General features: G+C 44.1%; 1 protein-coding gene and 1 pseudogene across 6 annotated transcripts in view; one reads left to right on the top strand and one right to left on the bottom strand.

Moving 5' to 3' along the window:
• Positions 1–2241: 2241 nt before the first annotated feature.
• HSD17B7 (hydroxysteroid 17-beta dehydrogenase 7) overlaps positions 2242–27015 on the bottom strand; it is a 144604-nt gene continuing 119830 nt past the window's right edge. For all 6 annotated transcript variants that reach the window (XR_015721758.1, XR_006781834.2, XR_006781833.2 and 3 more), the window contains 3 exons: positions 9452–9702; positions 5883–8875; positions 2242–3417 (listed from right to left, as the gene is read on the bottom strand). The gene's annotated coding sequence lies outside the window, so the exon portion shown is untranslated. The remainder of the gene's footprint in view (positions 3418–5882; positions 8876–9451; positions 9703–27015) is intronic.
• LOC123800152 (ras GTPase-activating protein-binding protein 1-like) lies at positions 9245–10754 on the top strand (annotated as a pseudogene).

Genomic DNA, 27015 nt, shown 5'->3' with positions numbered 1-27015 from the left:
AAATCCATAGCTACTTAAGATTCAACCAAGATTCCTGAGGATAGTTTGTAATCAGCTTAAATCAAGATATGCTTCCTAAAAGAATAGAGAATGAAAACCCTAAAACAAGGGGAAAAAAATCAAATGATCATATCTTTATGGTGCATTTACTATTCTGGTGAGTCACAGAAAAATAATAATACCCCAGAGTCTAGAAACAAAGACATAGGTGAAATTCCTTCCATTCAATGGATAAAATTAACTTGTGATGATTCTCAAACCAATTTGTTCATTAAAACAAGGTAAATGGACCCAATTTTGTGTTGAAAATATTGACCTACTACACTTTTCTTTCTATAATACTACAGATTACAAAATTATAGAATCTTAAAATTAGAAGAAATCTTCTAACACGATTATATAGATTTTTTAAAAAGCCAATATTCAGAGGGCTGGTGTGGTGTGACCAAGTCCCAGTACTCCTGAGGGACTCGGGAGATCAGAACTCCAGTACACTGAGCCATAATTTTGTCTTTTCCATGACACTAGGCTGCCTTTATTGAGAATCTGACATTTCATCATGTTCTGCTTAAACAGAACTTTTCTATCTAGTGAGGGGGTGGAAGATATTGAATCTCTTCCCAGCTGCCCCACATCCCGGGAAAAACAAATAGTGATGTGTGGGGGTTGACAGCATCTCAGAAGTTTCCAAAAATGCCTGTGATCTGAGGGAGGGTACAATCCTTATTTCCATCTTGCAATTATTCTCCTCTACCGTGTAACTCCTGCTGAAAAACAGAGCCCTTTTTCCCTTCCAAACTTTCTCTTCTCTCTCGTTGCATTGTCAAGCATCTTGCCAGAGAAGCTGATTAAGAGGGTCCTGCCTGTTCAAGGGATGGAAGGGATCCTGCTCCATTCAGCCCTCTCTGCTTCTGGGCCACAGTAATGAGTGCGTCCTGGGAACAAGAAGGCCCCCTGGAGCCTGCCTTCTTCATGCTGTTTCCCACCCCGTTCTGCAAACCTCAGTTTGATTGGCGGATCCAAAGGAGACCTTTTGGTTGCCTCTGTTCCACACAGGATTTACCGCATGGTATAAAGCATGGGTAGGAAAAGAAGAGATCCTGATCTAACTTCCAGAGGCCTGCCCTGCCCTGATTCTGGCCTGGGTTCTGAATGCTTTATTTGTCATATTTCTATCTATAACCGATGGCAGTATCTTCCTACCTGCAGCCCTTGTCTGTCCATCCCCTCGTCTCTAATCAATCCTTCTCATAGTCACTGAAGTAGTCTGCGTCAAGCTTGATTTTTCATGGTCTTTCTCGTCCTTTGCTCAATAGCTACGACGTTCCACTACTCAGTGGGATCAAATCCAAACTCCTCCACCTCGGGATATACCGCTCCACTCTAGCCAAGCCGACTGGTCTGTATTGCCTCCTGTTCAGCTCACTGCCACGCACTCCTCTGCTCTTGTCATTCCGTGGCTACAATGTCTTCCTATCAAACCACTTCCTGGACCCAGCCTCTCTCTTCAGTTGGGTCCCCTTTGCTCCTCACCAAAAAGGAGGCACCATGATGCTTAGAGCAAGGCAGGCAGCTGTGCCCCACCTGTCCATCCTCCACTAAACCCCAGCAGCAGACGTTTAGACCTGGGCTAGCAGGGCTGCCCATGGCTCACGTCTTCCCACCCGCCATACCAGCCCTTCCCTAAAAGTGGTCTTCTGTCGGTCCTTGCTATTAGGTCCTGGCTGAGCTATCCTGCTCACAAGATTAAGCTAGACTTCATTTTTCCCTGTTTCTCCACTTCAGCCAATAGCTGGGGCTCCATTCTCTATAGATTGATCACCAAGGCACCCAGTGCCTGCCCAGCCTGCAGACTGGTACCCAGTGAGTGCACGTCACTGAAGTGGTTTGCTGCTAAAAATAACAGTTCCCATTACTTATGTTTACTTACTAATTTAATATTTATTTGTAATTTTATTTATATTATCTATTTAATTTGTAGCTGTTGTTTCTTTTATTACAACGTTATCAAGTATTTTATTAACATTACATTAAACCTCATAACCCTGATCAGAATATATTCATATCTGAATTTTTTGTATGAAGAAATCAATGCTCAGAGAGGCTGAGTAACTTTTTTATCATTTATTTTTTAATTTAAATTCAATTATATATATAAATTAAATTATATTAAATACATTAAATTCAATTATATATATATATATATATATATATATATTTATTTATTTATTTATTATTGGTTTCAAAGGTAGAGGTCAGTCTTATATAACACCCAGTGCTCATTACATCATCATGTGCCCTCCTTAATGTCTGTCACCCAGTTACCCCATCTCCCCGCCTCCCTAACCTTCCGGGAACCCTCAGTTCATTTCCTATGATTAAGAGTCTCTTATGGTTTGTCAACCGTAAGAGGTTGAGTAACTTGCCCAAGATCAAAGAGCTTATGAGTTGTAATGGTGTCTTCTTTCAAACTTGACCTCAAACCTACCTCTTTCATGAATGCTTTCCAATGACTCCTTGCTCCTTGGCTTCTGCTCTCAGTCTGCGCTGCAGCTTCATGACCTCCCCATTTCATGGGTTGTAGCTATCTGTATCTCGCCTCCTTACTGATCCTCAAGGACAAGGATCTCTTCATAAACAAAATAATGTTGACTCCTCCAAAGACAGAGAACATCATAGGAAATGGTGTTGGTTGACTCATTCCACTTTCAAGCACCCATGAGTGAATTGGGAGGCAGAATGATTGCTATTTAGAAATATGGATGAACTTCCCTGGGAGGCGTCTCTGATCAGTGACTCAAGCTTCTTTCCTGGATGGGCACAGTAAGCCCTGAGCCTGCGCTGCCTCCTATGGACTGAGGATACCCCACCAGGAAAGGCCCATGGCTTCTTACTCACCACGCTTCCTGAGAGCAGCAGAGCACAGCCCACAAACAGAGAAGCACAAATCTTTGCAATGGGCAGGCATAGCTATAGCTACTTAACAGAAGAGGAGATGGAAGTTCATAGCATTTAAGTAACTTGTTCACAATCATTTATTAGAAAGAGGCGGAATTAGTTCTCAAACCCAGACCCCTTGCTTCCCATCCAGTGCTCCCTGTTACAATACACACTGGCCTTTTCTTGCATGAAAGAATTCAGTGATGCAGGCTCCAGATAGAAGAGAGAATGCAGCATAAGAAATTTCCATTTATAAAGATAAATAGATGCTAACAACTTCCAAATTCCCCAGCTAAAAATACTTTGAAACAACGGTGACTGGACCAGAGCCTAATGCAGTCTTGATGGAAAGATCACATTAGTCTTCAGCCTCCCAAACTCTTTTGTGCCGTCAGATGTGCGTCTCCCTTGGCCTTATTCCTCCTGGGTCACAGGAATTGCACGGACAGTGGCTGAATGACCAGGGGCACCAGGGATCTATGATAAATCAAATACACAAACATAAGGCCTAATTTTAGACTTTCTGAGGATAGTGGACATTCTAGGGGTCTGAAGTATTTCCGTTTCGGTTGTTTGGTCTATGGCTTCTTGTTAATTAGCAGGGTTGGCTTAAAGGTCACCCAGCGCAGTCAGCCCCGTCATCTGGAATGGAAGAAGGTCTGAGCAGTGAAAATCACTCAAGCTATGAACTGCATTTGGAAATTGTATCTTCACTAACAGGCAGAAGCTCTACATATCTTGCTATCTGAGCTCTGAAGCTCATTTGCTGACCATGTCAAGGACAAAGAAAACCTGTTTCTTAATTGCAGAAAGGGTGAGTCTCTGCTCACCTGTGAAGGGGCAGGCAGGCTACTCCCACCAAAAATGTCTTTCTTACCTTCACATGAGTCACTGGCATTCTGTCTCTGGTCTTTGTGACTTTTGAAAAAGGTCTCTCCACGGACCCAAGGACAGCAGTGACCCTCGCATGTTTTCACAATGCGGGTACAACATGAGAAGCCAGAATGGTGGTGGTAGGGATGTCTCTGTTAGCAGAGAAGGATCTTACATGTACTAATCCTTCCAGGGAATTAGCACTCAGTGAGCAGAAGAAAAGTCTTCATAATAGCTACCAGCCTGGTGAGATGGGTGCACTGTACAGGGCCAAGGCAGGCTACGAGAAGCATCCACATGACACGCTTTGTTAAATCCTATTGTGTGCCAGGAAGTGTACTGGCTGGTGTGAAAGCGAAAAGCTTCAATCATAGTCTCCATCTTCATAAATGGCACCATTGGAGGGAAAACCAGATAGATACTTGAAAAACATATATTAGAATGTAGTTTATAAAATCTTTGGAAGTCCAGAGGCAAGAGCAATCAATTCTGCCTGGAGTTGGGTGGAGGAGTCAGAAAAGTCTTCATGGATAAGGGGTCACTTGAATTTGGTACTGAAGCATGAAGACGAACTCATTCCAGGCACAGAAGAAGGGAAAAGCAGTCCAGAGAAAACCTATGAACAGAGACACAGAGGTGCAAAAGTACCTATTTGAAGGACAACAGGTACTTTGGAACAGCTCCAGCCAACAAAAGGTATTGAACAGGAGAAGGCCTGGGTCAGCTTTACATCTTGGAAAGGGGATTCTGATGGTAGTGCGGGAATGGGGTAGAAGGAGGCATCTGGGCCAAGGATGGCCAATTGGAAACTCACCTGCTTAAGTAGACTAGGTGGGAGCAATGGAAGACCTGACTAAGACAAAGGCCATGGGGGTGCGAGGAGGGAACTCCTGTCTGATGTAGACACTGGATGCTTTGGATAGATTTTTTTTTTTAAATCATATGTGTAGGGTTTCCAAGTGTGCAAAACACTGTCATCTTCATGATTTGATGTCAGTCATTCCCTGAACACTTTGAGGTAGGCAGAGAAATCATCTAATGATGATATTTCATTTTATTTTATTCCTCATTTAATCCAAGGTTTCAAGTTTATTTTCATAAAATTGAACAAAATAGTTTCTTATGATTTTTTTCCCTCTGTTCCTGTATTAATTTTGTCCTTTTCTTTTTTTCTTACTTTTTATTTTTAGGTGACGTATAGTTGACATATAATGTTATGTTAGTTTCAGGTGCGCAACATGGTGACTTGATGATTCTACACATTATGCAATGCTCAGCACAAGTGGAGCCACCATCTGCCACCATATAACGCTATTATGATACCATTGACTATATTCCCTACGCTGTACTTTTCATTCCTGTGCCTTAATTTATTATATAACTGAAATTTTGTACCTCTTCATTTCCTTCACCTATTTCTCCTATCCCCCCACCTCCCTCCTCTCTGGCATATATGTATGTATATATGATATACATATGATATATGACATTCTCTCTATCTATCTATCTATCTATCTATCTATCTATCTATCTATCTATATATCACATCTTCTATATCCATCCATTGACCAGTGGACACTTAAGGTTGCTCCCATATAACGATGCTATTTTAGAGAGACAGAAGAAACCGAAACCAAAAAAAGAAGGGGGGATGTTGTCCAAACCATGGGACCTTCCTCCAGGACAGTGAGCCTAAGAGATACCAATAGGACCAGGGATGCATGAGGGTGAGGGGATGTGGAAGTGTCAGGAGAGCAGAGAGACAATCAGAAAGGAGGTGAGATCAACTTCCCCTAGTCATTGCCATCAATACACAAACATGTGTTTGTGTTTCTGACCTGTAAACAAGGAGAAGAAAACCCACCTTGATTCCGCTGTCCTTACATGCTACCATCCCGGTCCCCCAAAACATTGTCTAAACTTGCTGTCTCCAAAGCCTCTCTTTCCATTCTCCCTTGAACCGATTCTGAAAAGGCTTTCCTCACCCCCACTCCCCAGCAGTTCTTGTCAAGGTCATGAAAACTTCTCTCCGTCCAGACCTAATGATCAATTCTCAGTCTTTGTCTCACCTCAACTACCTGCAGCCTTGATCACAGCTGAGCGCTCCCATCCTTGGCTGCACTCTCTTCACCAGGCTCTCAGGATGCCCACTGTCTTGTTTCCTCCTGTCTCGCTGGCTCCTCTTCCTCTGTCTCTCGTGGGTTCTTCCTCTTCTACCCACATCTCCATGTGGGAGTGGCCCAAGGCTCTGACCGGGGTCATCTTTTCTAGTGACGTTCACTTCCTGGGTGACCTCAATCACTCACTCGGCTTTAAATTTCTTCTGTTTGCTGAAGACTGGCAAATTTAAACCTTTCTACCCTCAGCCTCGATCTCTCGTCTGAAGTTTAGACCCATATATTCAACTTCCACTCAACATCTCTTCGTTTTTCTAAGTAAATATCCCAAACTCAACGTATCAAAAACTAAAATTCTAATATCCACATTCCTCCAAAAACATGTTTCACTCTCAGATAGCCTTATTCTTCCAGCTGCTCAGCAAGATTTCCAGGAGCCATCTTTGGCTTTTCTCACATACTTCACATCTGATCTAGCCCCCGTTTCTGTGGCTTCTACCTTCAAAATGCACCCAGAATCTAACCACTGCCCACCAGTCCCCCTGATACCACCCTATTCTAAGCTCCACCATTTCTTCCCCAGATGACTGCATGTTACAGGTTGAATTGCACCCCCGACACACACAAAAAAGGTGAAGTCCTAACCCCCAGTACCTCCGAATGTAACTTTATTTGGAAATAGGGTCATTGTAGGTGTGATCAAGTTAAGAAAAAAAAGTCATTTAGGAGGGAGCTTAATTCGATCTGACTAGACAGACACACCCAGAGGGAAGGTGACCTGGAGACACACAGAGAGGACAGCCATGTGAAGAAAGAGGCAGAGATGGTGTCATGCTGCCACAAGCCAAGGACCTGGAGCTACCAGAAGCTGGAAGACACAGGAAGGATCCTACCCTAGAGGCTTCGAAGGGAACATGGTCCAGTCAATAGGTTGATTTTCGACCTCTAGTCTCCTGACCTGTGAGGGAATAAAATACTGTTGTGTTAAGCCGGCCAGTTTACAGCAGCTGCTACAGCATCCCCAGCGAATGAACACACCGCACAGCCTCCTCACTGGTCTTCCTGCTCCCACTCTCCCCCTAAATTTATTCCCAACAGAACAGCACAAATAATCCTCCAAATATAAATCATACCCTGTCATGTCTCTACTCAAACCCTCACCTGGCTCGCCACCTTACTCAGAAGACTATCAAAGTCCTCATAATACAATGATCTATGAGGCTCCACGTGTCCCCATTACCCATGACCTCACCTTTTACTACTGTCTCTCTCTGTACTCCCATCCGGCCACCTTCCTGTTCTTCAAACATGTCTGGCATTTTCACACGTTAGCATCTATGCTCTGGCAGTTTCCTGGAAGACTATTTCCCCAGATATTCACATCCTTCAAACCTTGGCATCAATGTCAAGGAGACATTGTCTCCTTGACATCTCCCCGCCTGACCATCCTCTTTACTATAGTCATCTGCCCCGCCCTCATGATCCTAATTCCCTTAGTCCTGATCTGCCTCTTCTTTTATGCCGTAGCACTTACTGTCTCCTAGCATACTTTATAATTTTCTTATCTACTCCATTCATCTTTATCATCTACCTCGACCCACTAGAATGTAAGTTTCAAGAGGCAGACGTTTCTGTTGCTTTTGTTCACTGTTTCATCCTAAGTATCTCAAACAGTACATAGCACACACTGGAATTTAATTAATATTGGTTGAAGTATCCAATAAATTTTTTTATCATTTTTCCTAGAGATAGTCCTAGGTTAAACATTGACAGAAACAGTGGTTTGAGTGTGTGTGTGTGTGTGTGTGTGTGTGCATGTGTGTGCGTGTGTGTGTGTGTGTGTGTGTTGAGGAAGGGATGCAAGTTGGAATTGGGTTTCAATCCCAATCCTGCCAATTTCCAACTGGATAAGCTAAAGTGAGGTACATCAAATGTTTCAACTCCATCATGGTGGAATGAACCCAATACAATAGATATTCCAATATAATATAATAACTCTTACATCACACAGTTGGGAAGAATAAATTTGAAAATATATGCAAGTGTTCTGGTACACTAGAAAACATTCTATGAATACTGTAATTGGTAGCATTTTGTGTGTACTGATTTTTTTCTTTATAGTTCTATTTTTTGTCAACATTCTCAGATTAACCTAGGAATCTAGTTCACTAGGAAGACGTGGTGTGGAAGAAATGGCATCTGGTTCGGCATCGGGCCCTTGTTGTGGCTTGTAGACGGCAGCACATAAAGCCCCTTGCCATGAGGGAGGGTCGTGAGGTGCCTGCAGGACCAGCTAACTAACTAGACAATGTCATACTGTCCTGTGCGTCCTCTGGCTTTACCTCTGACGTGCACAGCACAATTATCCCTATCCTTCTATTTTTTATAGCACTTTTGACTCACTGGAAATGAACCGAAGCCAACCATCTCTCCTTGTGCTTTTTCCTGAGCTCCACATTCAGATGTTCAGTCTAAAGAAATCTTGGCTGAGGTGAAAAATTCCTTTAAACTCATGTGTTCTGAACATTAACTTGCTCAACAATATTCTTGCCAGCCAAAGGAGAAAGTCATACTGATGAGGAGGAGGACTGCCGAAGAGCTCCAGACCCAGAGTTAGGATGCTGGTACCAGTTCTCTTTCCAACAAGGTATGAAAACCTCAGATAATTTGCCCTCTTAACTTAGGTATCTTTGATCTCATTTGTAAGTAGGGGGAAAAAGCTCTTTTCATTTTCTCTAAATCTTGAGATTGCCAGGCTGACAGTTAAATCCATCTTTGGATTTAGAATCCTGGCAGATTCCACATGTAGGGGGCTCAGGGACATGGGTTGGGCAGAAGGAACTGCAGCCGTGTGGAATGGGCAAGCAGCTTTGAGTGACCATCCAGATTTGGTCCAGGGATCTCTGAGCTGGATGATGTCCTGCTCCAAAAGGTAGTTCCTTCTTCTGCAAAACAGAAAAATAACACCCACCCCATCACATAAGGATTAAATCATGTCATATACATGACATATTCACTATAGGGCTTAGCATATAGCAGAAGCCCCCCGAATGGTAGCAATTATTATATTTGAAATAACCTTGAAGTCACATTTGTAACCACCATTCACCAAAAGAGCTATAGTAACTAGAAGAGATAAAATAGTTAGGAATTTTTTTTTAAGAGATGAGTCTTGTATTGGGCCCGAAGTTTGTATGGAATTTTCACAATTAGAGGTGGACACGGTTGCAGGAGGGGATGTTGCCTCCTGCCGTGCTGTAGAGCAAAGTTTGCTCTGTTCCCGCTCAGCTGAGCGGCTTGAATTGACCAAAGCAATGGTTATCGAGAAGCCTCGTCCCCTGCCAGCGGGGCGGGAACGTGTGAGGAAGTATTACACGCTGCTGAACCAGGCCCCAGACATGCCTCACAGATTTTATGGAAAGAACTCTTCTTATGTCCATGGGGGGTGGGATTCAAATGGAAAGCCAGCAGATGCAGGACAGAAAGAAATGCGCAGGAAAGTGACGTCACAAAAATTGTACCAATTGCCACACTAAGATTCGCCCCGTTGATGCTCATGCCACTCTGAATGATGATGTGATGGTCCAGGTGACTGGGCTGCTCTCTAATAACCAGGATTTGAGAGATTCATGCAGGCATTTGTCCTTGATCCTAAGGGCTCTGTTGCAAATAAGTTCTACGTTCACAGTATCTATCTTCAGATACCAAGATGAGGTCTTTGGTGGCTTTGTCACCGAGCCTCAGGAGGAATCTGAGGAAGAGGCAGAGGAACCTGAAGAAAGACAGCAGACACCTGAATTGGTACCTGATGCTTCTGGAACTTTCTATGATCAGACTGTCAGCAATGACTTGGAAGAACGTGTAAAGGAACCTGTTGCTGAATCAGAACCAGAGCAAGAACCTGGGTCTGAAATCCAAGAGGGAAAGTCTGAGCCAGTATTAGGAGAAACTGCTCCTGAGGATACACAGAAGAGTTTTTTCCCAGCACCTACGGACGTAGCTCAGACCACACAGGAAGACTTGAGGACATTTTCTTGGGCATTGGTGACCTTCCACCCAGTGGGGCTGTTCCAGTTACTGGGATACCACCTCATGCTGTTCAAGTACCCTGCCAAGGGCTCAGAAGGATCAAAGAGTACAAGAACAACGAATAAGGGGCGCCTGGGTGGCGCAGCGGTTAAGCGTCTGCCTTCGGCTCAGGGCGTGATCCCGGCATTCTGGGATCGAGCCCCACATCAGGCTCCTCCGCTATGAGCCTGCTTCTTCCTCTCTCACTTCCCCTGCTTGTGTTCCCCCTCTCGCTGGCTGTCTCTATCTCTGTCCAATGAATAAATAAAAAATCTTTAAAAAAAAAAAAAAAAGAACAACGAATAAATATTCCTCCCCAGAGGGGACCTAGACCCATCCATGAGGTTGATGAGCAAGGTGATGTTGAACCCCCAAAAACCGCGAGACGCCCTGATGGTCACCAACCTGCCCCATGAAGTGGACAAATTGAAGCTTAAAGATTTTTTTCAAAGTTATGGGAATGTGGTAGAGCTCTGCACTAACAGTGGCAGGAAATTACCCAGTCTGGGGTTTGTTGTGTTTGATGATTCTGAGCCCCTTAGCAACAGGCCCATTGTGTTCAGAGGTGAGGTCCATCTGAATATGGAAAAGAAAACTCGGGATGCCCCCGGGGAAGGAGACTCTCGAGATAACCACCTGTGGGGATCTGGAGGCCCTGGAGGTTGGCCGGGTGGTGGAATGAGCAGCCCTCCCCGTGGAGGCCTGGTGCAGAAACCAGGATTCGGAGTGGGAAGGGGAATTATTCCAAGGCAGTGAATTACTCCTCATTGATCCCCAGGCAGCAGTACAAATCTTCCAGCTCCTTCCGAATGGTGAATTTCTTGCACGAGCATTTGGTGTCCTGGACTATGACCCTAGTCTACAATAAACCGTTTAAGTTTGTACAATTTTACTTTGTGTGTTAACGATGTGTGCTCCGTCTCCCTCCCTCCCTTCTCCTCACCTTTGAGCCCTTTACTTCCAATTTTGTGGAATGATATTTGAGGAAAAATCGATTTTTAAAGATTTAAGGACTGAATTTCCTTGCTTCACTTTAGCAAGTACAGACTGGATTTTTTTTAACAGCCACTTCCCCCAAAGCAATGTGTCTTGCTTATTCCTTACATTTGGTATGCTTCATTCACTGGAATATTTCTTATTTTCTATGTGTTTCAAAAGTCTATGAGAAACACATGATTTGATAAACATCTTGACAGCAGGAAGGAAAAGAATTTTCACAAGTAGAAAGAAAGAATAATGGCCCTTTATGTGGGAGAACGATCATGAACAACGCTGAGAAGGTAGAAAGGAGCATAGGGTCTTTTGGAACGAAAAGTACAAAATCAAATGATTTGGGGGCAAATGATAGAATCATTAGAAGATAATCGGATAGTGAGGTAGATATTTGTTGCTATTGTCCATCCAGCTGTCATCCGCACCCCTTAGTCAAGTCAAAGGACCCTCCCTGTTTGTGAAAAATCCATCTCATGCTATTCAGGAAGGAAGGACGCCTCCCTCCAATGAAACAGGAAGTACCGAGTACGAAAATGAGCAATCAGCTATTACAAAACACTTGAAGAAACTAAAGCCATTAAAGAGGAAAAAAGTTCCCCACGTTGAGGGACTAAATACTTGAAGAGGCAGAATAAATAAAACAAGACGAAGCCCTCATTAGAAGAAATGTAAATATCTTCAGAGAGCTATGCAAGGATTTTATATTCATAACAAATCAACTTCAAAGAAATTGGAGATTAATAGTTCAAAAAGGGAAGAAGAAGGCTACATAGATAGTTAAAGACAGGATTTAGGGGATTAGATCATTGAGTGAGAAAAGTCTTTTAAAACACAACACAAGATGTGGAACAGATGACATAAAAGTGAGGATATCGATCACATGAGGCAAATTCGAATGGAGCTTTAGAAAGAATTTCTACTGGGTTTATATTGTTGGAAAGGGTGAAATCCAGAGCTGCCCACTGTCATATGGAAGATAAAGCCAAGCAAATAAAAGGAGAATTGAGCAATAAGGAAGGACGACTCTAGAATTCCACTTCCGGCCATGACGGAGAAACGGGGACTGGACTCACCCTCTACATAATACAATAGTGAATGGGACAGAATACATGAAATAGCAGTCTTAAGACACCGGAGAGCAGGCAAAGCAGATCTCATATCTCTAGGAGGCAGAAGACCAACTAGAAGATTTTCCAGGTTACCACACAGAAAGGAGAAACCCAAAGAGCCAGAGATGAGAATACAAGGAGGCCAAGTCAGTGAGATGTGATGGAATGGGAATATCCGAAAGAAGAGATGCATGGAAAGAAAGCTTCAGAGAGGTCTGTAGAAAAGTCCCCTTGAAACTCTGGCTGAGTAGTGATCTGTGCATTAACAGAAAAAAAGACCCAAAAGAACAGAACCGATGGAATTAACAATGAAGGACATTAAAACTGCTGTTTTAAATATACTCTACATGAGGGCTGGCAAACTTTCTGTAATGGGCCAGATAGGATATGTGACTGGATTGGAAGGCCAGATGGTCTCTCCACCACAACTACTCAACTTGGCCAACGCAGAGCAAGGGCAGCTATCGACAAGGCACAAATGTTCACACCAAAATCTGGGAACAACCCAGACAACCATCAGCTGGCAGGTGGATAAACCACCGTGGCACATCCACCCCTGGAACGCTAGTCCCCAATAAAACGGATAAGCCACTTCAACAGCACAGTAAAAGGGATGAATCTTAAGAGCATTTTGCTACGTGGAAAAAAGCCAGTCTCAAAATGTTTCATACTATGTTTGCCCTTATAAAAAATTCTAGAAAAGGCAAGACTCTAGTGATAAAAAGCATTATTGGTGGTTGCCAGGGATCAGGGGTGGGAAAGAGGGGACTGACTGCAAGAAAGTGTGAGGGAACTTTCTGGAGTCATGAAAATGTTCTATACCGTGATCACAGTGATGGTAACAAAAATTCTTCACATTTTTCAAAACTCATTAACTGCACACTTTAAAAGGGTATGTTTATAAGGTAGATTTTTTTTTTAAAGATTTTATTTATTTATTCGACAGAGAGAGAGACAGCCAGCGAGAGAGGGAACACAAGCAGGGGGAGTGGGAGAGGAAGAAGCAGGCTCATAGCAGAGGAGCCTGATGGGGAGCTTGATCCCATAACTCCGGGATCACGCCCTGAGCCGAAGGCAGACGCTTAACCGCTGTGCCACCCAGGCGCCCCCATAAGGTAGATTTTTTAAAAAAATCAACTATTGAGATCTTAGAAATTAACAGGTTAAGAATTGAAGTATTAAGCTGGGCTTTGTAATTGGCCGAACGACACACTGTACGCAGCTGAAGAGTGAATCGGCATGCTGGCAGATACCGCCATGAAATTCTCCCCCAAAAGTGCATAACTTTCAAAGAATGGGAAGTATGGTATAGTTAGGAAATGTGCAGTACAGACCTAAAAATTCAATTTTTTAAATGTGTGTATGAAAGTGTGTATATGAATGTTAATGGAGGGGCAGGCTGGAAGGATATATGCCCAAATGTTCAAGTAGAAATGAGAAGTAGAGGAGAGGAAGGAGACCTTTCACATTTTGTTCCATTTGTTAATTAAGTCGTTCTTTTCCCTACTCTATTCTAGAACTCACAGGAAACAATAGCAAAGAAAATCAAAGTACCAACGTATTAGCAGGGCTGAAACTCCAAATTCTGTTCTGATAATGGACTGAAGCCCAAGGCCTAAAGATGGGTTTCAAAGGCCTCTTCCTTGTCCTGAGCCCACACCCAGATTTCTAATTAGCCACAAGGATAGGAGGCTAAAGAGATGGGAGTGCCTGAGAATACTGAAGGAATAAAAGGCAGAGAGCTCTCAATGCCAGGCTCTTCTCTTGCAGTCTTGGCCATATGAAATAAATGTAAAGAGCATTTGGAAGGAGAAAATGACAGAGACAGACAGACAGACAGACCTGGTCCTTAGGTTAAGAGCAGCTAGGGCGGGGAGCAGGGGAAGCAGAGAAGAAAGCCCTGTGCCTGACTCCATGGTACCTCTTCCCAAGGATAAAGGGTGGTTCCCAGCCACAACCTTAGAATCAGACTAGTGTCATCTGCTTTGGGCAAGGGATAAGAAAGAAAGTATGAAGCACTTTCCTTTGGATAAGAAGAATAGCTAAGAGCTTGTCCTCTCCTCCATTCCACACTCCCATGTGGAACTGGCTACCTATTCCACAGAGCCCTGTGCAGAGCCCTGTGCAGGGCCTCTCGTTCAAAACTTATTAAGAAATTCAAAATGGCAGCAGCAGAGCACTTAACCCCGCCCAGGGCCCTCTGAGTGCCAGGCTCTGTGAGACTGCGTACCCATGAAGGTGGCCCTGCCCCATCGTATATCACTCTTTGAAAATGCTGTGCTTTATAGGCTAGCCTTTGGCCAACAGGGAGTGGCTGGAGGAGAGAGATTGAGACCATTGGGGAATCTGGGAGACACTTTGTTGACACTTACTTCTTCTCTGTATCTGTATCAGTCAGGGTCTCAGCAGAAACAGATGGTATCCTCAAAAAGGGGTGGTTTAAGAGAATTTAATAAGAGGACTTTACATAAAAGTGTGGCAGAATTCAGAGAGGATGGAAAGCCATCTGCTTCCTAGGTGAAAGAACAAGGGGAATGCGTGGCCCCTAGAACTCCATAGGCAGAGCAAGGGAATGTCCACAGTCTTCCATGAAGGGATAAACCAGTCAACCAAAGGCGTTGGGGACGTGGGTTAGAAGAAAAATACCCTAACCCTTCTCGCCTCCTGCCCCTGGATCTCCTGCCAGGGCTTCCCACTGGCAGAAGTAGAAGCCAGAGGGCCGGGCAGCTGGATAATGCTGGCCATGAAGGTCTGCCTTCAGGGCACAGAACAGAAGTTCTGGAAAAGGATTCTGGAGGTACAGATGGAAAGTGCAGCTTGGAACCAGTGAGACGGGAGGGCAAAGGCAGCCCACAGAGGCTCCTGAAAAGAGTTGGAAAAGATTATTAAGGTCACATCCAGCCCATACTAGTCACAAATACACAACATATTCTCTTTCTATCTCCAATTAGAACCAGTGTCCAACTTAGCTCACCAGGAGGGTTACACAGTGAGCACCTAATGGCACCAGAGACCAAATAATATAATGCCAGCCATGTAAAAATGCCCCAGATTTAGACCATGCAATCTCTCTCCCAGAAATAAGGAAGTCAAAGCCTACAATATAAGATACGTGAGAAGAGGGAAAGGCACCGTGGGGACAATCGTCGGAGAAAGCGTGAATATAGGGGATCTCCTGATAAGCGTGACCTCTTTAAGGAATATTTAAGATGTAATGATGGCAGAGGTTCCCCGTAGCTGATTTCAGAGAAGAGCAGTCAATTAAGCAATTCCAGGGGCTTGAGATCATTCTGTATCCCATAAACACTGTCAACGTTCCCCATGCAGTAACAGTCTGTGCTGAAAAATCTAAAGCAATTACTTTTGTCCTCCCAGCCTTTCGAGCACCTACTTCAATCAGAAGAAAGGTTAAAACAAGTGCTAAATATGCCCCTTTGTCACCATGCGGGCAGCACCGTGCTTGATGGAAGCATTGGTGAGGCTGACTCCTTTAAGCCTTTTTGGGGCCAGGTGACAAGGGTGGTCAATTGGGACACTCAAAAACAGCAATCGCCCAAAGATCTGGGAACAGGAACATTTGAAATCAATATCCCTTGAAAAATAAAGTGCAGCTCATTGCGTTCCTATCATAATTTTACTTTGCCTCTGCTCTAGCCCGGAAACAGTAATGACAGTTGAAAACCATTTATTTACTCATTCTTTCCCTCACGGCATTTTGTTTTGTTGCATTCATTTTGCTGCCTTTTCATCTCTAGCTATATGTGGGACATTTTGATAATAAAAGTCAAGGAAAAACATTTCACTCTAATGTCATCCTCTAGCTGTGTGACCTCAGGCAAGCCAATTCACAGAAAAATAGCCTTTAGAAGCTGCAATGAATTTTAGCACCATTTCCAAAAACTCACTGTATGGATGGGACATATAGGGTTAGAGAAGAGCGAAGTCTCCAAGAAAGTGGGGATAAGAGTTTATCCTCACAATATCCTCTTTAGCATCACCCCCTCTTCAGCATCGAACAAATATTTGTTGTTGTTTACGGTTTTTTTCACTCTGAAATTCCATGACCTCATCCTGAGCTCAGTCTGCCTCCACTTCACACTACTGCTCAGTAAACCTTATTAAGACACTCATGTCATTTCATTACCCCCATTGTGCTGCAAATGGTAGGTATGACTTCTCGTGAATTATTTAAACTTTCAGTCTTGGTTTCTTTATATGTCAAGTGAAATATAAATAGGATAATGCGGGTAAAGTATTTGCAAAGTGCTTGGCCCATAGGAGTATTCAATAAATGGTAACCTGTGTTATTGTTGGTGGTGGTGGTGGTGTGGGACGGTGGAGACAGTCCACAGTGTCGTCTTTCTGATTCCTATATTAGGCTGCTAACTCTGTAGATTGGAAGGAATGTTAGGAAAAGTGACTTGAGATGGAACTGTGGTACTACCTGTGATAACCAATAATGATAACAATAATTGAGAACCTCAGACAGTCGCCCGATATCCTCATGGCTCATCAGTCAGGGTGAGAGTATAGCGCAGACACACATGCACACAGCGTGGATACTCAAGAAATACTTGTGCAACGAACGAATGGCATGGGACTGAGTGTTGACAGGGCTTTGACAAAGTAAGATGGCGCACTAGCTTACTGTAGAGGACAAGGCGTTCACTGTAACCAGGTTACCCTCTACTAACAAATCACGAGTGCGAAGAATTTACAGAGGCAGAAGTAGATACCAAAACCTTGGGATCACAGTGCCATGTTTATTTCTATCACAGGTGCTGTTTGTAAACACCCATGGGGGAATAAGAAAAGATGTGGCTGAAAACAAGAAATCGAGGAGAAAATGATGCATCATTTTCATGAAAAACAACAGTTTGCTCGGTGGTAGGTTCTTGCACTGGTAATATTTAGAAGGGTCAAATGACACAGAAAACACAATCACTTGGGGGGGGAATTTAAATGATGATGATTATTTACAAAAGTCAATGTAGTTATATTCAGCCCCCTCTCTGCTACCTTAAATAAAATTCACACACACACACACACACGCGCGCGCGCGCACGAACACACACTGGGGCCACCCTAACTGAGAGAGTCCAGCAACACAGTCCCAGCTTCTTTCCTGCATTGAGAGATCAGACTTTTCCTTGAGACAAGGCCACACCTATCCCTCCGTTTCTCCCAAGCGCTCCTTCTCATCCACTTACCACTCTGCATATACTCCCGCTGGTATTCTCCCCTCTTTCTAGAACATCAACTATCACCCACCTGCTGATTGCTGGCAAATCTATAATTTCAGTCGAGACCTATCTCTGGAGCAGTACACCCATCTCACGGCGGCATGAACATCCTCACTGAGCGGCCCCGCAGTCATGCCGGACACCGCTTGCAGCGCCGAGGACGTCCTGCTTCTCCTCTTACTTCTTCACGTTCTGCATCTCTTTGGGCAACACCATCCTCCCAGTCACTCAAGTCTGAGTCACGTCTATCGAGTTCATCCCCTCTGCCACTGTGGCTCCTTCACATGCCCACCAGGTCATTTCACTCCCAGGGATATTTCTAGTATAACACTTCTAGTATAATGCATTGACCTATAATTATTCATTTGTACCATCTCCTCCCTCTTGGGTCTCTGAGCTTTTCAAAAGTAGAAAGTTCAGCACGCAGCAAGCACTCAGTGGGTGATTGCTAAATACAGCGTGGGATTTTACTGAGCCTGAGTTGACCCCTGAGTTGACCCATGTAACCCTGACGCAGAGCGTTAGGGTTGCAGGACACCTGCCTATGGCCATTCCTTTCATCTGCTGGACTACAGAGAGCAAGGTTATGAAGCTTTCTCTCTGGGCTCAGTTACTCACCAGAATCCACACACCTCTTAGACCAGCCACACCACGCTGAGTGTGCAGTGGCCCCCAGCAGTCTGGCCCCCTCCCAGATCTTAAGGAACGTAAAACCTCAGGGAGAAAGGTGAGATCTGAGGAGTGTTTTGTTAATCCAGAGATGGTAGACTTGGAAAGGACACAGATATATATAGTTTATTTGTGAAATACTATTCTCCTTGAAAGTAGATTTAGCTGAGTAATCATAAAGACTGCCAGTTGATTTATATTCCTGTTAAGATGCAAATATGTCATCTGATCCAAGATATAGAATCTCACTGTCTCCTGTCTCAATCTCACCATCTAATAAAAGGAACAATCTGTATATTATGTGACCTAGTATTTCTTGTCACGTCTTTAGTTCCTTCTTACAAGTACGAGACCAACCTTGAAACAGATTCCGGCTGTTCTATGAGCAAGAAGCAGGTGCAGAAACGTTGAGAAAATGTTCGTTTGCATCACAGTGTGTATATCCTAGGGATGTGTCCGTTAGCTTCACGGCGAGGCTCATTTCACAATGGATACATATATCACAATATCCCACTGCACATCAGAAATAGATACAACCTTTATTTGTCCATTTTACCTCAATGAAGCCAGAAAAAAAATGTACATCCTAGAAGAGCTTTCTTTTAAGGGAGAGGAATATATATTGTGAATAGGAGAGATTTGATTAGATCTAAGATAAATCTCCCAACTCGAATAATATTAAGCAAAGAAAAAACAGAACGCAACATCATATATGTGCTCTAATGTAAAAAGTATCTATACACTTAAGTAAACATTGAAAGAAATCAGAGAGTAAAATATACTTTAAGAGTGTGGGTAGTGGGATTATATAGAAAATTTTCTTCTTCATGTCACAGATGTCAATTTTTAAGGTGAAAGTGTAATTTTAAAATTTTAATATATTAATCCCCTTTCCCTATTAATTAACTACAGTTCCAATGCCAGCCTGCATCTCCTCAATGAAATTATTTTAGGTTTTCAAGGATATAAAACTACGTTGAATCTCAGCCTCCAAACAATTCGTAAAGTTCTGTTTTTCCCTTCACCCTGACTTCGGAGGCTACCCAGGAGAATCTACACGTCTTCAAGGGCCGCCTGGTCTTCGAACTCTGTATTGGAGCTCAGGTATCACGAATAAAGTAGACACAAGTCCACAGCCAATTGGATGCAGCGGGGAGGGCAGCCAGGTGTCTGGCTCGGATGATGTGCGTGAGAATCCAGCGGAGGTAAAACACCAACCCGGGGCCCCCACAGCAAAGCTTATGTCATCTCATCTTCCACCACTGCCCCTTCCTCTTGGCCGGCCCTGTGGCCAGGGAGCTTGCAAAGAGCAGAGGAGCTCCTTTCCAGTGAGGACAGTCTGCAGATCTTCCTGCCATTCACTGAATATTCATGCACATTTCCTGAATACTAATATTTATGACAATTCCCTGAATATGTGTCTGGTGTGTGACCATGAAAGAATTGTAGAAATTAATTATTTTCTTTGAGTTCCCACCCATCGGATCAAATTTGCACGCTGCAGGAAGAGCTGCAGGAAGCTGCCTGCAACCCGCCGGGTCTGATTCATCTCCCTTGAGGGCATGTGCTGGTTGTAGTTGATAATGGTGTCTCTAAAATTTGGGTCAAGGAGAGCTCCCTTAGCCTCATCTGACTGCTGCTTTGTCAGTTAATTTCTCCTTGCATCAAAGGGAGAAGGAAACTGATGGCCACATCATTAGGACCAGGGGAGAGGAATCCAACAGAGTGAGGGAGGATGGGGCTTGGGAAGAGAAATGTAGGACTGAGGGGTACCCAGTCAGCCCCAGAATTACCAAGTGTCCCTTCTGTGAGCTCCGGGCCTCTGTGTCTTTGCTCATGCTACCCCTCCCACCAAATAGTCAGCCTCTTTATTCTGCACCCACCCAGATTACACTCCGTTCAAAGTCCCGATCATACGGGAAACAAATAATCAAATCAATAAATGGGCAGAAGATATGAACAGACACTTTTCCAATGAAGGCATACAAATGGCTAACAGACACATGAAAAAATGTTCAAAATCATTAGCTATCAGGGAAATTCAAATCAAAACCACACTGAGATACCACCTTACGCCAGTTAGAATGGCAAAAATTGACAAGGCAGGAAACAACAAATATTGGAGAGGATGTGGAGAAAGGGGATCCCTCTTATATACTGTTGGTGGGAATGCAAGTTGGTACAGCCACTGTGGAAAACAGTGTGGAGGTCCCTTAAAAAGTTAAAAATTGAGGTACCCTATGATCCAGCAATTGCACTACCGGGTATTTACCCCAAAGATACAGACGTAGTGAAGAGAAGGGCCATATGCACCCCAATGTTCATAGCAGCATTGTCCACAATAGCTAAATTGTGGAAGGAGCCGAGATGTCCTTCAACAGATGACTGGATTAAGAAGATGTGGTCCATATATACAATGGAATATTACTCAGCCATCAAAAAGAACAATTTCTCAACATTTGCAGCAACATGGACGGCACTGGAGGAGATAATGCTAAGCGAAATAAATCAAGCAGAGAAAGACAATTATCATATGGTTTCACTCATTTATGGAATATAAGAAGTAGGAAGATCGGTAGGAGAAGAAAGGGGTAAAGAAAAGAGGGTAATCGAAGGGGGAATGAAGCATGAGAGACTATGGACTCTGGGAAACTGAGGGCTTCAGAGGGGAGGGGGGTGGGGGAATGGGATAGACTGGTGATGGGTATTAAGGAGGGCACGTATTGCATGGTGCACTGGGTGTTATACACAAGTAATGAATCATGGAACTTTACATCAAAAACTAGGGATGTACTGTATGGTGACTAACATAATATAATAAAAAATTATTATTAAAAAAAAAAAACAACAAAGTCCCGATCACATCCAGCATTCCACGCCAGGTCCCTTCTGGTTGCTCTCATCTACACTGAACTCTTCACGAAATTACAGCAAAGGAAGAGCCATCTATGTGGAACGACAAAGTTTCTTAATTTCTGCCACTGGCCACTCAGATCTTAACAATTAGCACTGTCTCTGAGGTCTTCTCCTACATCTTGGTTCTTTTTTCCCAAGCCCTGTCCTGCTGGGTGTGTCTAGCTGCAGGCTCTAGTCCCTTCAGTACATGTTGGTATTAGATCTAAAGGAACTTTCCTAAAATATTGCTTTGATCCTGGAACTCCCTTCCTTAGAGAACTCCCTTAGCTCCTCACTGCTAATAGGAAAAGTTCCAATTCTTTAACTGAGTACCCTAGTCTCTCCAGTACATGGTTCCCACCTTCCCTAATATCATTGAACATTCTTGAGTTGCCAGAAAATGGAACCACTCCTCCCCCCTGCACAGCATGGCATGGTCCTTCTCTTGCTTGAACTGAGCGTCCTCTTTCCACTTACCTAAATTGCATGCCCCTCGTAAGCCTGTCTAGTCCACCCCAGCCCATGCCACCAATCTGTTCTCCCTTAACACTTGTATGCGTTACCCAGAGCACTCATTTGGCAAGCACATATTACTTATAGTGTTCTGGAATCAAAAAAAAAAAAAAAAAAAAAAAAGCTCCTGTGACTAATGTCTTCGTAAGAAGTATTCAGTTGAACATATGAAATTGACATTTGTCGGGTCAAAGATGGCCAAATACTGACAGTTTCATATAGCTCAACATCCAAACGCAGTTCCAAATACAAAGCTAATTTTATCCCCCCATATCCGGGGCTGCAGACATAGAATCCATGTGACCCTCCGGAAACTTTTTTTTAATTCACCAAACAACCGTAGCAGTTGTTCTGATCACATCATGGTTGAGAGTCCAGTAAGTGCTACTATTGCTTTTTCTCACCAAGCTGTGTTAATTCAATCAAGAGATCTAGGTCTGCATTATGCATGAGCCCCTCTAATCAACAATTATTCTTTGATTCTGAACTGGCCCTGGGTTTCTCTATTCCTGAGGGTCTCTAAAATAAATTTCTCTGAAAGCTATAAAAAAAAAAATACTACAGGGGCACCTGGGTGGCTCAGTTGGTTAAGCATCTGCCTTCAGCTCAGGTCATGATCTAGGATCCTGGGTTCAAGCCCCACACCAAGCTCCCTGCTCAGCGGGGAGTCTGCTTCTCCCTCTGCCGCTGCCCCTGCTCATGCTTGCTCTTTCTATCAATATATAAATAAATAATATCTTTAAAAAAAATACTACAGACTAGTTGGCTTGTAAATTTATTACTCACAGCTCTGGAAGCTGGGAAGTCCAAGATCAATCTACACTCCAATCTACACTGAATTCTTCCTGCAATTACAGCAAAGGAAGAGCCATCTTCCCGGTCACATTCCGGCGCAGGCCCTCCTCCTGATTCACAGCTGGTGATTGCTCACTGTGCCTTCACAGGGGGAAGGGGTCGGCGTTGATCTAGAGCTTCTTTTGTTTTGTTTTGTTTTTTAAAGATTTTATTAATTAATAATAATATTTTATTAATAAATAAAATAATCAAATAAATATATTTGAGATAGAGAGCATGAGCGGGGGTGGGGGGGCGGTGTACAGAGGGAGAGGGAAAAACAGGCTCCCCACTGAGCAGGGAGCCCAGTGCGGAACTCGATCCCAGGACCCTGAGGTCATGACCTGAGCTGAAGACAGATGCTTAACCGACTGAGCCACCCAGGTACCCCTCTAGAGCTTCTTTGATAAAGGCAATAATCTCATTCATAAAAGCTGCGTCTTCATGACCCAATCACCTCTCCAAGTCCCCACCTCCTATTACCTGAAAAGTTATTTTCTTTCTAAAAGACAACAATCATTTGCAGTACTTTTAACTATATATTTTTAAAATTTAAAATTTGCATTCAAAAATAAATCTGGTGATCTGAAAATTATGAACCATAATTAGAACCATCCTTTATTGAGCCTTTACAATATGCCCAGCGGTGTTCTAAACACTATGATATATATTTAGATGTTTAACCTTTCTCAGTCTAAGATTTAAGTGGCAAAATAATTACCTCAATGTCTATAGCTATTATCATCAAAGCTGGGATTTGAATCCTTGCTCTTTAAGGGCAAAGACCCATCCTTAACCACTGAACTACACTGGCATTCAGGAGTCCTGAGAACCCTGATGGTCCGTGTGGTTGCAAACCTGGTGTGTGTGTTTGTGCAATTGTCCTGCTGTCTCCCTTTGACGACAGAGAAAGCATGGGATTGGAAGGGACTCCCATGGCCACATGGAGAACTCTTTGAAAATTGTCATGTCTGGTGCGTCACGTGGATTTTGTGGACTTCAGAATTAAGAGGAGGTATACTAGGGAGCGCAAGAATCTACTGGGTTATCATCGTGCCTCTCTCCAGTTTTAAATACATTTTAATTTTAAAACACAGATGTGTTTTGTGGGAATGGAAACTTTACACAAATTTTTAACACAAACGTGAAACTTCAAAGAAATGTCTTGTTCTTGACCTACTATCTTTCTACCCCCTGGGATTTCCATTCCCTTCCCCTGCTGTTAGGAGAGTGGAAAAGTTTGAGATACACTCTTTGATCTATTTTAAAGTCTCTGCCATTATGTAACAACATTTGGCTCGTAGGAACTGGTTGATTTCTTTTTTTGAGAGAAAGAGAAAGAGCAAGTGAGGGGAGCAGGGAGGGGCAGAGGGAAAGGGAGGAGGGAAAAGAGAGAGAGAGAAAGAGAATCCCAAGCAGGCTCCACACTCAGCCCGACTCAGGGCTTGATCTCATGACCCTGAGATCATGACCTGAGCTGAAATCAAGAGTCAGATGCTCAACCCCAAATGAGCCACCCAGGCTCCCCAGAACTAGTCCATTTCTTTGAGGGAAAAGAGAGTAGTTATGAATGGGAAACCTCTGTGGGTAAACTGTGCACAATTAACACCTTTTCTGAAGCTTTCACAAAGCTACAGCTGCGCCAGAGAAAGTCACTATCCATTGTTTCCAGAACAGCCTGTTTAAATCTCAAGCTTGCGCTGAAACATCTCATGCCCGGAATTTCTAAAGCCCAGGCACAGAAATGAACACCTGATCTCGTGCTCGTAGGTACAGGACAGCCCAATGCCCGGGACAAGAGACTGCTAGTCACCACTACATCTTCTTTCCCAGCTGCCTGGGATCTGAGAATGCTCTGGAAGGCTGTGCCCTTGTCACCAAGTGATAGGGAGAATGGTGAGAAACAGCAAGGTATAGGGTAAAGTTCAAGCGCTGAGAAGTCACACAGACCTCATAGGAATGCTGGCCCCGCGCGTAATTGTCATTTGCCATTCTGAGAGTTACTTAGCTTCTCTGAACCCCAGGTTCCTGCTCTGCAAGATGGGGATGAAGATAATAGTTTGTAAACTAATTGGGAATATTCAAGAGATAAACATATGTAAAGCACCTACATCGGAGCTGGGCACATCGTCAATTTCCGAAAAATGCAATCATCACCGTGATCGTGAATTAAGAGAAATTAGCAACGCTCTCCCAGGCAGTTCCCAGTTTCTATCCCTGTCCTTTTTTCTGTCTCCTACACGGAGAGTAAAAGCATCTGTTAGCACCCCATCTTTCCATGTCACAACCCTGACTGAGACCCGGTAGTAGATTCCCAAGGCCAGGGCTATCAAACCTGCCACCTCCACTTGGACTTTAGGACCCCCTGCTACTTCCTCTCCCGCGCCTCAGCCTCTTTACCTCCTTCTCCCTTTTGAAGTTAGGGTCTCATCTAATCCATTTCTCTTTTTGTCTTTTGTATAGGGCAGCTCTCCTCTCGGGTGCTGGTGCTCCTGAGAGTTCCCTCACCTGAGATTCCCGGTTTCCCTCTCGGCCACCTTTGTGAGAGCCGTGCACTTGAAGGGCGGACTGGGCTCTGATCCCCAGCAGCTGTGCGACGTTCCTTGTCTACTCTCCCTCTTTAACCTTCAGTTTCTTAATCGCCAAAATGAAAATTGAGATCTTTAATTCCACAAGATCATGAGAACTCAATAAGGCAGCACACATGACGTGGCCGGTAGGCACATAAGAGGCGCTTGGAGAAAGTTATTTTCACCTTTGTGACTATCAAAGCTCAGTGCAAAATCCTTCTCTTCCAGGACACATGTCCTCATTATTGCCAGTCACACCTGTGGTCTGCAGCTATCATATACGTAACTCCAGGGTGCTGGAAGATCTCCATGGATAATTGAAGTTTCAGTTCTAGTTCTGGGACTTGTTCACTGTGTGCAACCTTGGGTAAGTCCCTCAATTTCTCTGAACCTCTATTTCCGTATCCATGTGAACATGACAAATCACATCCAGATGGTGTAAAAATTAAAGAGACTGCATGGGAGCACAGCATAGCATTTTAGAAATGGCGTCCAAGATGGTGCCCACCAGATACTAGTTTTCACCAAGGAAACTTTTGATGGCAGATATATATTCGATCTCTCCAGCCCGACCTTTCAAGGGCATACATTTTTGTTTTGTGATTTTTAGTACAACCTTAAGTTTTTACAAGTGAAGACCCTATGTTTTATGGCCATTTCTAAATGGATAAAGAGGATGCAGTCCACTGGAAAGGCTTGTTGCCGATTCGGAAGTGAGCAAGGAATTAGAAGGACACTAGAAGGATTCTAGAAGGAACAGCTGACAATGGACAGAGAAAAAGCAAAAGGAAGGAGAAAGTGGCCACCATCCATCCTCCTTTGCAGAAGATATGGCTGCAGCTCTCCATCCTCCAGTCCAGAGGTGATGTCCGCCTCTCAGTTCCTCCTGTCAGAACCCATGACAAGACAGACTTTCTCTTCCAGGGCCGTCCTTTTTTAGTGCCCAGGCCTTCCAGCCACCACAACTGGAGCTCAGATAATCACAGAAATTTCTGTTTGTGCCTAATTATGAGACCCATGCAAGCCTGCTCATGTCAGGATGACTGGGGATGGGAGCTGGGCTGAGGAGTCCCTGGGAAAGAACCATTAAGTCAAAGTCTAAGAACATAACTCAAGGCCTGGGCTGGATGCAGTCAATGACCTGGAAGGACCATGGGTGTGGCTGGTACCTCACACAGCAAACCAGAGATTGTTCTCTTTTTTAACCAGAATTTCTTCAGTACCCCTGTTATCCAAAAATGATAAACGAGTCAACGAAAATCTGACAAGGAAGCTACTGTCCTAAGAGACTTTCATTGGAACAGTCAGGAAATCTGAATTCAGTCTAATTTCTCCCTCTGAACTTGAGCACATCCCTTAACTTTTCCTAGGTCTTAGCTTCCTCCTCTATGGAAGGAAAAGGTTAGGCTGGAGGCTTTCAGTGTCTCCCAAGGCCGGGGTTATCCGGGACTGCGTGAGGGTGACTACACCGGTACAGACCCACCCGACCCTATTTTTGTGGAAACCATGGCCCCCGGGGCATGTCCCACATTTGCTGTGTGAGTTAGTTATCTTGACTACTTTGGTCTTCACGATTTTCCTCCCCTCCTGCTTGGCGTCAGAGGCAATGCCTTCCGTGGTTGCCAATGCCGATGTCAAGTGCGACTGCTGGTCGCCAGGACCCTCTGCTGTGCCTCCCGCCGGGGCTGCCGGTGAGTGCTGGAATGGCTCTGGCTGAGCCACCCCTGCTCGTGCTAAAGTCACTGCAGCACAGAGTTACTGCTGCAAGTCTGGCAGCGACGCTCCTGAGTCCTTGGGCTCCCCATGCCCCACAGGGATTGTAGGGAAACAGCTCCCTTCCCATACTTCCCCTATATCCAATTCACTTTAAGGCTCAGGCGTGGTTGCTCAGACGTGGCTTGGCTGGCTTGGCAGCCTGCACCTGCCAGAACCACTCCTCCTCTCCAAGCCTGGCCCTCTGTCCTTGAACAAGAAATGGGCAACGCTACCCTCTGACCTTACGCTTGGTTCTTTCTAACCTGTACTTGATGAAGGCTCCCGAGCCCCTCATAAGAACAGCTCCACTCCACAGGCCCACCCCATCATCGTACTTGTCTCAATCGTAGGATGATTACAAATTAGATTCAAGAAGAGACCCTCTCATATGATCATATGAAATAAAGGCTGGATAACCTGAGCGTGGGAAGCAAAA

Source organism: Ursus americanus, chromosome 2 (genome assembly GCF_024610735.1).
Source record: "Ursus americanus isolate L20-20 chromosome 2, mUrsAme1.1.p, whole genome shotgun sequence".
NCBI lineage: Eukaryota > Metazoa > Chordata > Mammalia > Carnivora > Ursidae > Ursus > Ursus americanus.
This window is presented reverse-complemented; position numbering and strand designations above follow the sequence as displayed.